This window comes from Centrocercus urophasianus, unplaced genomic scaffold (genome assembly GCF_019232065.1).
Source record: "Centrocercus urophasianus isolate 14NV4802_14NV808 unplaced genomic scaffold, USGS_Curo_1.0 seq_25, whole genome shotgun sequence".
NCBI classification, from domain to species: Eukaryota; Metazoa; Chordata; class Aves; order Galliformes; family Phasianidae; genus Centrocercus; species Centrocercus urophasianus.
The window spans coordinates 7,940,324-7,954,669 of NW_024884811.1; the positions used below are offsets into that span (position 1 = coordinate 7,940,324).

Below are 14,346 nucleotides of genomic sequence, written 5' to 3' on the forward strand. Positions count from 1 at the left end.
AAATAAATTTGATGGGTATCACTAGAACTTACTACAACAACAAGTATTTGCACACCACTACTGATTTGATTACAGTGTAAGTCACAAGAGAAAAGATTGGTTCTATGGTACTACATTTTTGTTACTACTACAGAAGATGAAGTATATTTACAAACAACAACAAAAAAAAACACACTAGAACTTTGAATGCAAGGTGGCATCTTTGCCTGTATCTACTATTACCTTCTTGTCTTCCATCCATATACCAGTCTTCTATGTAAAACACAATTGGCCCGTTATTTGTCAACTGTAATCCAGAAGTCAAGAATATAAAGTTGTTTATTGAAATGACAAAATTTGGAAACATACTCCTTTAAAAATACGGTAATCTTTGCCTTTTTTAAAAAAACAAACAAAAAAAACTCCTGCAAAAAAAATTCTTCAAATCTCAAACAGCATGAAAGGGAGAGCAGAGAGGTGCCAGGGTCAGTTGTTCACTATTCCATTTGACAGTTATCTTGCAAGTTGAGCTGCAAACAAAAACCCCAACTTTGTGAGAAAGAAAGCAGCAAGTGGGTCACCTGCAATCAACTTCTGTTAAACAGAAATTGAAGCAAACTGCAGAAGCAATCACAACAGACAGACGGGTTACTAGAGTAATAGGGAAGAAAATACACAATCAATGAAGTCATTCTGTAACTCCTCCCAAATAAAAGCAGTACCAATTTCAACCCACCCACTTAGGCATTGGTACTGGAGCCTGTGCTGTAAATTCAAGCTTTACCACTCTTCCTCTCCAAGATGAACGGCATTGTTCCAATTACACAGACAGGGTAAACGAGGAATCTTTATTGTTTTTCAATCTAAGCAAGTGATTTTATTACATTGCTGTTTGGGGTTAAAGGTCGCGTCTGAAACTTTAAAACCAAAAGATGTTACATTGTTCTTTCATAGTTAAGTTGAAGAGTAATTAGAAGCTTCAAAAGTTAAAACTCATTCCTTTCACCACAAAAATACCAATAAAACAAAAGAAACTTAAATCTCACAAACAGGTGCTCATTCATTGAGAAGGTTGGAAGAACACTCGGAACCAAACAATTCACATTCTACTCTGAGATAGAATTACCATTCACTACCCTGAACTTCCATACTGAGAAAAGCAATTATTTAAAAAAAAAAAAATCATAACGCACCAACAACTACAGTTTAAAGAAGTGAATGGGTCTTGCATTTCTGAATAAAGCAGAATATTTTTTTCTAACCTTCAACATATGATCATTCCTTGCAGCTATCACCATGGTATCGACATCCAGGATTAAGAATGTGGCTTGCACTTCATGCATCTTCCTGCTCAAATCTCAGCAGGGAGTATGATAGAATAGTAGATACCTAAGTAGTGCACTCATATTGCTGTAGCTGTTTGTAAGTGTGCCTGTCAATATTCTTCAGTCTTGACCAAGAGATCAGAGTCCCAGAAACAGAACAAGATCAACTCTGCCAAAAAAAACCAACAGACTAAGTAGTGACAACTCTCATCTAGACACTACTTCAGATAGTAACAACAGAACAACAGGCCTAAACTGTATTGATAACAGATCAAAAATCCTATAGCTTAAATTCAGCTGCCAGAAAACATACCATCAGGAGCAGTGAATGCCTGCTGAAAGATTCAAAAAGCCCAATACCTGCAGAGTTGTTTTTGTTTAAAAATCTCCTTTTAAAGCCCATTCTTATGGAGCAGTTATTTTTTGAAAGAAAACAGCAAGGACTGTTTTTTAAAAGACATTTTAGTGCCAACAAACATGCCTTAAGTGATTAGCCGCATAACTACTGTTGTGCTATTCACTTGTCTGCAGATTTACGTAAAGTACTCCATAAATCCAACTCCAAGGGTTTCTGGTGAAAACTAGATTTAAGCTTTGCAATCAGTCATTCACTTTCAGTAGGTTCCACATTAGCAATATAAGCCTCAAAGCACATGTAACTGATTTAAACTCAGGCTAAGGCCCAGCAACATCACCTATGTTACTGAGTCCACAGTGAGTCTATGTTCAACTACAGATGTAACAAAAGCTATGTTTGCACTAGGAATACCCAGCGATACACCCTACAGATATGTCTTAGTATAACCCACACTCATCTTTTCATGGGGGCAACCAGGTTCTAAAACCACAAAAAAAAAAAAAAAAAAAAAGCAAACTGCTACACTCAGTCAGTCTTAATGCATATGGCTCTTCATAGGATGAACTGTGTCTCACAAATTGCAGGTGACCTTTAAAAATGGTTCTAGATGTTATATAATAAAACTTGAAAAAATACAATCCAAAACAGATCAGAAGGTTTTCTTATTGTATTTTGTTATCACAAACCAATGTACCCAAAACTTCCCAATGACATGAGACAGGATAAAGCTAACAAGATGAGTCACAGACAAAGGACTTCATTTGCAACAGGTGAAGAACACGCTACAAAACAAAAACTGAGAGAACTAGATGAGTGGAAAGTAGTATGTTCATAACAGTATCCAACCAAAGAGATCCCAGAATGACTGTGAGCCAAAGTAATACTGCTCTCCATAGACTACAATGCGACTTCAACAACTGACAAAACTTGCCACAAGCAGGATTTTAAAAATAAAATAAAGATCGATTTTACAATAGAGATAGGTCATTTGGATTTGGAGGGATGTACAGAACAACTACCACCCATGATCTATCTGACAGTCAGCTCCCTTTCATCGCTAATGCATAAGAACATTCTGAATGGCATAACTCACAGATTATTGTTGAGCATGCTGTGTTTTGATAGCCCTACATACAATAAGTCAGTGAACTGTTCTAACTCAACAGTTTTCAAATATGTACTACGCCCTTTAATAAAGGAATTATAAAATGTGAAGATCTTTATTTATATACAGTACAGTTAAGTAACTGCAAAGCAGAGTAAATTAAAAACAGCATAAGAAGCTTAGGAAAGAAAAAAGGTGGCTGTAACCAATTTTAAGTTATTCTCTATTGTTCAGTGAACACTGTGCATCTTATCCTCTGTAAAAGCAGCCAGTGCTCTGAAATCTGCTCTAACTAAGCTCAATGCCTACTGACGCACAAGAGGCAGAATTGCATTATTCTGTAAGATTGTACGACCAGCACAGGACTGAATAAGGTAAACAGACTGAGAGCTGCTATAACAATCTTTTTCTAATTGGTGAATTTAATATTTTTTTTTCCAATATTTGATATCACTTAAGTTCCCAATGAAATGTTGAAGACAAATGTTATTTTGTTTGAGATCGTGTAATTCAGCTAAGTTCATAATTCTTTACTCCAAGATACCTACAAAAGCATTCAATAGCAATCATTTTAAAAGAGGTAGCACATCATATTACAAGTGTTCGTTAAAGAAGAATGTTATTATTGTTGGTTTAAGACTAGTAGATTAATGATATTTTATAAACTGTTAAAAATATCTGTTTGCAAAGGCTGCACAAAGTGGTTTTTTATATTGTTCTGCACATCGAGACAATTCACTCCTAGCAAATGAACAAGTTGAATTTTGCAACACTGCATTGCTCCATTTGTGGAGTTTACTTTCGACGTCATTTACCTCTCAGAGTAAAATGGGGCTGCCTTCTTGTTATCATGCCGCTGCACTCCAGTTCCTCTTCTTTGAGCCTGGAGGGCTCAATGTGACTTCAGCCAGCGCAGCCCTCCCCCAGATCACTCACAGTGTCCATCCTTCAAAGCAGAACATGCATTTCTTCCTCAGAAAGTTCTCCCTCAACAGCATTGCTGAGTCACATGGTTGAATGTAAGCATAAACAAACAACTGAAGAGCTAAAGGAGACACAGAGCAGACCAAGGGTTTGTGGCAATGATTTAGATACAAACTAAAAATGTGGGGAGGGGAGATAAGTACAATACCATTAAAGTTATCAAAGTAACAATCCATACAAGGAATAAAAGGTACTATGGTTGTGGAAAGAGTGTTACAAAAGCAAGGGCATTGAGATACTGCTTTACAAACATCAGGAGTCACTTACTTTGAACTAGTATTGCAGGAGCTCTCCCACATAATGTCAGATGCAGGATAACTGAAGAGCTCCTAGACCTACCGGGTTTATTTATTTAATCTCATTTAACCCCAGTAACACCCCTGTTCCTCACCACAAGACAAATCACACCACTTGAACAAGCACTTCCTTCCCTTCATTTTAACTTGATTATTCTGCACTACAGCATTTTGTAGCCCCAAAAGCAGCAGCACATTGTTTTCTTTGATAAAAAATTACATCCTTCAAAGACAATAAGATTAAAATAAATATCTCTCCTTCAGGAGCAATGCAATTGTGAGGAGTTAAGTTTCTGGATATATTTCTGATTTGTACTCATGTTGTCAGCTGCCTTTACACTTGTGCTTCTCTAGAAAGCTTTCCTCCCCCCCAGACCTCCAAAGGTCTTTGTTGCAGCCAGAAGACAGCTCACTTTACCCTGAAAGCCTGAGCTTTTGTCAGCTGTTCACATAAGAAACATTTGTGGATGTATGGAAAACCTATTACTACTGATAAAAAATGAAACCTGCAAGTAGTTTGTGTTTGTATTGAAAGTAAATCTCCAAAACACTTCAGTATTTTTTCAATAAAGCTTCCTTCTCCAGCCGCCCACACCAATTTTTTTGAGTCTTCAAAATCTGTCTGTGTAAATACTAGGATAAGCATAATTAACAGAATGCCAAAAATTGCCTATTCCTTCTCTAATGCTAATGTGAAATTAGCAAAAGGAACAGTCATCATCTGCACATAGGGCTAATGAAGGTTTTGCTACATGTCCTGTTCTTACATGAAGTGAAAGGCTAGGTGAGCTGATACAAAATCTAACAGGGCAGACGTGTATCAACTCCAAATGCTGTCAACAAATGAAAATAAAAAGCTTTTCCTATACCTCCAGGTACACGCAAGAACTGCATAGCTTCAAGTGAACTGATTAAAAGCCACGTATTTCCTCTGCTTGCTTTCTTTCCCACCCTCTAAGAGCTGGTCAGTTAAGATATAAAAATGTGACCAATACGTTATTTCAGACAAAACAAACTTAAAATGATGACCAAGACACAGCATATTCATCCTTTATCCTATTTTCTGAAGAAACACTTTCTTCCTAAATGACCAAGCCTGAATCAAACTACTTAAACTTTCAGCTGAGGATTCTCCACTGTGTTCTGTTCACTACCTGCATGCAACAAATTAAAGCAGGCTTAAACAACATGTGCTGAACTGTATTCAAATATAAAAGGATTTAAAAGTTTGCTGAATGTTTTCAGCAAATAATATTTGAAAGATTTTCATGTTCAAACCATTGCATCTGCTGAGGGCAAGTTCATATTCTGCTTTCAAATGGAAGGCCCAAATCTCAAACGCCTCCCTGTTCAGGGGCACCTTCTTAACAAATGCCATGGGGTTCAATTTTGCCTGTCTTTTCTTGTCACTTCCACAAGGCATGGAGGAAAAAGTAAGAGGAGGAAATGCAATTTGAAGCTCATTGATAAGCAGTGTAGACCTGGATATTTACCAAAAGTCATCACTCCATACAGTTTCCTCTTTCTCTTCGGGGAAAACAGTATTTTCCAAAACCAACACATCACTTCAATGTCTTGATTTACTGAGCATTCACAATAGGATATACCAAGAAGAGCCACTTCTATCTAAAAGCAAGCTTCATACAGACCATATGAATGAAGGGTTTCTTTAGTTTCCAATTGCCGAAGTTCTAATCATTTTACACAAATATATCTTAGTTTTATTACCATATGCAGTGTTACTCTTGGGAAAATACTCTTAACAGACATCTCTTCAAGATCGAGATCAGTCAATTTTCTGTCTTCTCCTTCTGTCCAAGCATTCCCAGCTAAAACAGAGCTGATACATGCAATCTGAATCTGAAACAGATTCACCTCGATGAAAGCCCATTAAATCACTTTACATACTAAGTTCTTTTGGAATGCACTGAGCAGAAAATTTGTTGTGAAAGTAATTTCACACATCCCAGCTTCTAGTTTGCGCAGACTTATCTTTAAAGATGGATACATTTTAAAAGACTGATGGATGAACTAGACCTGCCATCTGCACAGCACAATTGACAAGAATACTCTGGCCTGAATTCAATAGCGCAAGAGCAGATAAAACTGCACAAACAATTTCAGCAGTATCAGTTATTTGAATCCAACAGGACCTCTTCCTCATATCTTCAAAATTCAGAATTCAAGAGTTGTCATAGGACTTCTCTGCTGTACAGATTTGCAACAAAAGCTATACAAAGGCATGGCTGGTAGCACATTTATTGCTCTACTGAAATTGCCCTGTGGACAGTCTCCCAACAGGGACTGGAAAGTAATCCATAGTACCACAGCACTTTACCTGCTGGTGAAAAGTGGTCAGTTGTCATTCAGGAAGGTGCAAAATGAAGGTCTGAGGAAGGGAAATTACAGCCATCAGCTGACAAGAAGCAGCTTCTGGCCATGCACCCACAGGCAGCATTCTCACCTTCAGATGGTATGCAGGTATTTATGTAATATTCAAGGATGGCTTTGGTAAGTTTGCTAAGTGTAAGTCAAGATTCCTGAACCAGTTTTGCAAAATTCTGAACATATGAGCGAATCTTTATGCAAAGAACTAGGTTGAGTCCTTGTTTTCTTGGCGATAGAATGTTTTTTCCCCTCAACCTGAGCTGTGATGAGAACATTCACTGTGAACTGTCTGTTCCATACAGAAACTTCAATTTCATTGAGTTTCTAAGCTTAGCAGGTTTGAGGATGTTTGCTCAAGTGCAGCACACAAGTCTTAAACTCTCTTTCAAGTGTCCTTCCCTTAAAATAATATGGTTTTTTGTTTTATTACTAAGGGGAAAAAAGTTTACCCTGGATGAAAAACAAAGCTTAGTATGTGAATTTAAATACTTTTTCTACACTAACCTGAAACTCTAGCACTATATTTACTTTGCATAAATACATTATAGAAGCATACACATCCAGTCACAGACATTAGAATTCTGTGAAGATTAACGAAGTTTACAAGCACTGCTTCTCTTTCCCCCACCCTTCCCCAAATCCTACAAGCATTTCATCCTTCCTGTAATAGCATCTCTTATACTCAACACAGCTTAGCCAAGCTTCAAAACTGAACACTTTTGTTTTACATGACTCTTTAAAGAACCTCCCATTATTTGTGGGATGGTTCTTTTTCCTTCTTGTTAACTTCGCATGAGCAAAAGTGCTTTGTATAATTGACCGCTGCAGTTCTGAACAGCCAATTTCTCCTGACTGTATTTACCTTCAAAACAACAAGGAAGAATCAGGAGTAGAGGTGGAAGGATTAAAAGGAAGACAACTATGAAATCAAACTATTTGTGACTGAAACTGAAGGACTGATACCTGACTGTTCTTCATTCACTAAGTAGACAAGAGTTTGAGCTGGTATAAACACATTTCTTTAATAAACCTGGCTTGCGGAAATCACGGTCATCTCTCAAAAGTATCATGTTAAACACTCACCTTCGGTCTAAAATATGATATGATGGAAAGGAGTCATCTAATTTTACATGAGTGTTAATAGTGTAGCAGTAAAGCAGAAAAGATAACAGATGGGTAGCTTTACCATCCTCAAATGAGAAACTGTTTCATTTAGGAGCATGGGTAAACATGCACATTAATGACAAACACCACCTACAGAAGCAAAGGAAGGAAACAACACACTTCAGATAGGATTGGAGGTCACGCAGCCTCCTTTCCAGCAGAAGACAACCAGGAAAGTTCCCTGCATAAGCACAGTACCATGTAAGAGCTGTGTTTCACACATGCCTTAGACTGGAGACAGTCAGCCACAATCCTCCAGGCAGATCTGTAGAGAGTTCTAAAAAGTGAGCAACCCAGACCACTTCTTCCACATTGAAACAGTACTCTTGAAAGCGAGCCAGTGGTAAGCTTTAATCTCTGTGCAAGCAGTTGAGAAAGCCAGAGTATCCTAGCCCATGCTGACCTGCATAACTCCACATGATATCACTCTTTATGGTTAAAAGCCACTCCTGCCCTAAAAATTGTCTCATCATCACCAAAGTACACAACAGGGCTCCCAATGCCCTTCTTCCCTTCATCAGTTACGGTCAAGTTTAGCTCTGCATTACTTCATTCCATCTGGAATAGTTCACGCATCTGTTTTATTCCAGTCCCGAGGACAGATCATTTCAGTAATATCCCTCACAAACAGGAGCGGCTATCCTGAAACCTGCACACTGTCCAAGTTATATTGAAGTAGCAACATTCTGCTCAACTGCTATTCTTGGGGAAGCAGTAATGATACTGGAACCCCACAAAACTATTTTAGACTGTCAGTGAGGTCCATATCAAAAGTGCTCAGTTTACAAGCAATAAGGTTTATTTCCTCCCTTGTTCCCAGCCCTACAAACTGCTTGAGATCCAGGTTGTGCTCCATTGTTTCTTTTTCATGCATTCTGACCAGTAACAAATATCATGCAAGCTGGTTGAAGTCTATGACGTACCATCATGACCCCACAGCCATCAGTGTGACAGTTAAGGTGCAACTGATCAAAGCTCAAAGAAACAAAGAAAAGACTCCAGCTCATTCTTAGATGTGTTGGTTCAGAGGCCTGACCAGACCAAAAAACAAGAACACTTGCTTTACTAATGTTGTCAACAGCTATGAATGAGAAAAAACACGGAATATGTTATCTGGTTAAACAACTGCACAATAATGGGGAAAATCACCTTGAAAGCCTGTGTTAAACAAAGGTATGCTGAAGCTTAGTACTGCCTCAGAAGAAGAGGTAACACATGAACTTCAAAGACAAAAAGCACTTTTTGCAAGAGCTATACGGATGCATAAAGAAATGAACATGTATGAGCAGAACAAGTTGTTAGGTATTTCCTTCCCTTTCCTGTACTCTTAAAATAAACATCTGGGGTTTTTTTTTGTTTTTTTTTTGTTTTTTTTTAATCACAAGATAGATATGGCAGTATGACTCCTTTCTCAATCAAGGTTCTGCAATAAGGAAGACTGCCGGGAGAAGATGTGTGGAAGGAAGGTGACTGCCGCACATAGGCCTGTCTGATGTCACAGCTCAGGGAGAGGTCATGCTGCAGACCCTCAGCAGTCAGGATGCCTCTGACAAAAGCGAATTCCTAAGTACAGCAGCAATCTCTTTTCCAGGCAGCAGTCAGGACTTCAAGAAAACTTTAAACTGATCTAAATGTGACTGACACAGAAAGAGTCCTTCCCTTCTTAATGACCCCTTCTCCCAATATCTCTCCCTTGAATCAACAGCAGCATTCACGAGGCCAGTAAACAAGGTAAAACTTACCAAGCAAGATTTAAGTTCACAAGCAGGACAATTCTCCAGCTCACTGCACACATGTACAAACCCTGGCACTAGGTGCAAGCTCGAGAAATACTGTGTCTCTCTGACAGCAGCCCGCATTTAAGCCAGCCTAAACCATCCACATGGCTTCAGGGTGAATGACACACAATGGGTAAAGTTTGAAAATGACAATCATGAAAAAATCTTTTCAAAATACATGTTTGAGCACAGCAATACGTATTTTCTGTTCTAAGAGTTACACAATGAGGCACAGAGCAGTAAATGAGTCATGGCACACTAAATGAGTCAGTTATTTCATTTACCATATTCATGACTAGAGTATTTCACAATGGAATACATTTATTCTGATAGGCCTGTTCTGCAGCCTGTCCTTGGAGGAGTTCATCCAGTGACAAGAGGGAGCACGTTTGCTGGAACAGCTCCTGGAGAACAACTCCCAGCCTCACAAGGAAGCGTTATGACCACGCTGCATTGCCGCATCAGCAGTTCTCTTACAGCAGCGGGTTTGGTCAACGAGGAATGTGCCTACTCCCTCAAAAAAGGAAGGGGGAATAAGGTGATAACGCTGCTAAACTGTAACTGGAAATACAGTTTCAAATTCTCTACTTCTCTCTGTGTAAAGTTTTATGGTCTTTGTCATTTACGATCTGTTTGGTAACCCAAGGTTACCAGCCTTAGAAAGACAGACACTAGGCTTGCATTTGAGCTTTCAACTTGTATTTACAGGGACCTTAGTTCACCAGTCCCAGGCTTTCATTGGTGCAGCACCCTTACACCTAAGTCCAGGTTTCATCAGCCAGTAAAACAGGATCTGAACAGCTGGAGCTAACAGAGCCCCTCCCTGAGTGGCAGCCACCACACTGGACACTGATACTCAATCCCTACAGCAGGTATTTCTAACAAGCCTCATTTACACACAGATGCATACAAATTCTGTGGGGAAGACAGCTGACCAAAAGCCATGAAGAAGCTGTGAGCAGCGTGGGCAGCCCCCAGCCCTATACCCCCAGCCCTATAGGGGCTGAGGCAGGTGGGTCAGAGGTTCCTCCAGTCTGCATGGAGTCAGCTCGCACTGCGTGCAACAAGACACTCAGTGAAAACCAAGTCACAGTCTACCTCTGTAGCATTCCCTTGTCTGGTCCTCACTGCAAGCACATCTTTCACAGCAGCATCACCTGGCAGCAGCCCAGCACAAGATATGGGGACCCACTTTCACTTCTTTCCCTATTCGCTCACACCTTGCTACCCACACTCAGACTTAGGACACATTTCCTCATTAGGGCAATTGGCAATGCTGGTCTGGCACAAAACACAGCTACAAGCTATCCCCCCTGTGCCTACCTATAAACCTCCATGCATGCTGTGCCTTGCTATACAGACTTCTTCACTCTTACGCTGATTTACTTTACTTCATTAATCCATGTAACTTCTACCTGAGGTGCTCACATTAACCCAAACTGCCACCTTCCCCACATCCCTGCCTTCTCTCTCTTATGGCCAAATAATTGTGTTGAGGTTGTTGTCTGGAGTGTGGGTCTACCATCAAGTATTTGCTGGTTCCAACAAAGTGACCCCTCACTGGAACAGCTCTCACTCAGGCCTCCATTGGAGGTTTTTCTGAACACGTATCAGGACTTGGACTGCTTCACTTTTCAGTATCTCCATAAGCAGAAGACTCCTTTCCCGGCACTTTTGACCTTTACTGGCTTCTGTGGTTCTCCTTTTACTTCCTAAAATCACAGCTTAGTGTCTCACTGCACAGTCATCCTCCTCTGCTTCCTCTTTTCAGTAGATGTTTCTCAATACTTTATCTCTACTAGTTAACTTCCTTTTGTCATTCAAGTAGGGAGGGGAAGATGGAGCTCATAACAGGCAGGGATTCACTGAAGTGCATATCCATGATTCACATTTTTCTCATTTATCCTGCCTAGCATTTCACTAGCTATCATTCCATACTTTGAGTAATCAGGGAGTAGCTGCTTTGATCTTATTGCCATCTCAGTCCTCTCAAGCTTACTCTCCCCTCTGAGAGTCTTCAGCTTTCTGACATCAGCACCCTTTCTTGATCCCTGGTGCATATACAAATCCTCCCTTTTAATAAACCCTATCCCACAAAACTGGATCTCTTTGCTATTAAGATTACAATGCTCACATTATCCCTACATTTCCAGTGCTTACATGTATCTCCTATCCCTAACAATTTCTAGCCCTTATAGCTTCAGGCTGTACCAACACAGCCAGTTCTTCTCTTTCCTCTTCGTACTTCTGTCTAAAGAAGTGCCTAACAAGCCCATGCAACATTTGTCACCAGAATCTTATCCTTTCTTCAGTGCATCCCAGATCTTATCCCCATGTCAGCACAAGATACAGTCAGAAAAATAAAACTCAGTTGTTCACAACTCTGGGTACCACACCAATTTACTATTTTGCAGAAAAAGGACATGAAAACAAACACTTAGACTTTTTCCAAAAGAGAATGGTTTAAAATTATGCCATTTATTGCCTGTTGATTAGAATTAAGACAATTAAGACAAAACTTCACTATATCTTAAAATAAAACAAGATTAATTTGTAACATGAGTTAATCAATGCATATTTAACCCCATGAATAAATCTGCTTATTGCTTGCATAAAAAGTCTTTTCTCTTTTTAATCACTGATGATGGAGCCTCGAAGACATAACAGAAATAGCTTCTGCTTCGATAAAGCGCAGTCTGACAAATAACCTTCTTTTTAACAGAAAAGTCAGCACTTTCTAAAAAATAATGTCAGATATGCTGAATTGCTAATACTGAAATTAGGATGTAAGAAAGGGAGAGGGCAGAACAAGCAACTGTTCACTTCATAGCTTTAAATGCTTTTGCATTTTCAAAGTCTACAAGATAGCTGTTAGATTGCTAGCCTGTTGTACAAAGCAAAACAAAGTTTTCATAAATGGAGAAATCTATCCTTTCATGCCTTCACTAAAACCTTCTGAAAACAGATAATAGAAGAGGGAGATGCCAGTCATTCAGACTACAACCTCATTAAACACACCTCTTCAGAAATCCACAGAGCTCTTTGACCTATACCTTATCTCAGAAGTCGTCCCGTCCCCACTTTTCTTCCAGTCTCTCATCTATAAAGGTCAGCTCAGCATCTTACTACCCCTTTTGTCTTCAAGTATATCTTACTCAGTGAGTTGAACTCATGTTTACTCCTAAAAAGATTCACTCCTGCCAACAAGTAGCCACTTATATTTATCATCTACGTAACTACTTAAAAATTAAGATTGTAAATTATTGCCAGGATACATAATGTAAAGTTTGGTCACTGAAAATCATCAGTAAAACTAAGCAGTACACGGCTTCTAAAACTTCTAAATCGCACTAATCAAGTTATCCTCAGTTTCCTTATCCAATCAGACTGCCAAGGCATCTGTTACATCAAGCCCTATTTCTAGTCACTGTCTATCATTCAGACATTAGTAGCATATTCAGCTGAAGTCATCTCTATTAGTTCATGCATGTAGATTTGACCAGGAAAGCTGCGTGACTGTTATCTCACAGATCATGACTTGCAATAATGAAAAGCTAAAAATTTAACACCACAGTTACACATTTTGTTATCCCTCTGTTCTAGAAGTAAAATTGAATTTTCACACTTCTGTGTAGTACAGCTACTCTAAATCCAGACACTGATACAGTATATTACTACTAGATATTTTAACCATGAGACGCTAACAGTCAGTTTGCAAGGTTTCAGCTTACACCTTAAATCAGTGGCAGAACTGACAGTCATTCTGCATGTACATCAGCAATACAGTCAGCTGGCACAGTTGTCATTGGTCATAACAGAAGAAAAGCATCCCATGTTTCCTCCACGTAGCTAGTATGTTAAACAATTCATTTAGGCTACTGATTTTCCCTGTTCTGAGCTTTCAGAATCACCATGCTCAGCAGAGTTGTCTTGAAGCACAAGTCACACTTAATGTGGTTACCAAGGTCAGCTGTGTAAATATGCAAACAAGTGTTTTACTAATACTAGCTTTTAACTTTCCAAATGATGCATTGTACTCCACAAACATAAGCAGGAAGGCAAGTGCTTCACTGAGGCAACTGAGGCAAGTAATCAATTGCTTACTATAAAGCTCTTTACAAAATTTCTCATGTTTTCCAGACAAATTCAGGATGATCACTGATTGACACTTTCGTTAACAGATTGTTAACACAGACATTCTATTTGCCATTATTCCATGGTCAAGACTAAGCTGAGTGGCACAAGTGACTGGTCAGCAGGTATATGACATCCTAACACCACACTAGGTGCAGTTGCTTATACTTCCCACAAGCTAACAATCCTATACACCATCACTAAAGATGGCATGACACTCTGAACTTCAGGCTGGTCTAAGCATTAAAGCTCACTGTAGAAACCAAGTATTAATAAAACTCACCAGATGCTCTTGACAAGGGTAAGCTAGAAGCTGATTTGACAGAGAGGCCTTCCACAGCCACTAAGTTGAGCACATAGCTGAACACAGGTACCAGGACAAAAAAACAAGCCATTAGTATTTAAAAAACAAAAAGTCAAGCTTGAAGCATATGGAAATAAGCCCAAAAGAGTCAATGCTAGTAAAATCCTATCACCAAAACCCACAAAATTAGAAATATAAAAATAAGTACAGTACATGCAAACTTGATCCTCTACTGTATTACAGACTGTAAATTTGTCTCACACTTTATAAAACAGTTTATTCAATCTTAAGTGTCTCAATGGTCAAATGTTCTTTATTTCATTAGTCAGTATAAATTAAACATTGTAGTCAGCTGCACAGTTCCTGCACTGTATTTGCATTACTACTGGCTGTCAGTAACCAGTTAGCAGCAAAACTTGGCTTGCGTACAACAAAGTGTCTCATTTCTTAGAAGTCATACGGCTATGCAACATTTGATTTTCCCAGCCTTTAAAGTGATCGTTTGAAAATAATTAGTTCTTGGAAGAAAAA

At 39.0% G+C, this 14,346-nt stretch overlaps 1 long non-coding RNA gene across 1 annotated transcript; it reads right to left on the minus strand.

Moving 5' to 3' along the window:
• Positions 1-764: 764 nt before the first annotated feature.
• LOC122164036 lies at positions 765-13,855 on the minus strand. The gene is made up of 3 exons (XR_006170115.1): positions 13,795-13,855; positions 3,583-3,812; positions 765-1,473 (listed from the first exon to the last, which is right to left on the minus strand). It is a non-coding gene; the product is annotated as an uncharacterized LOC122164036 (long non-coding RNA).
• Positions 13,856-14,346: the final 491 nt, after the last annotated feature.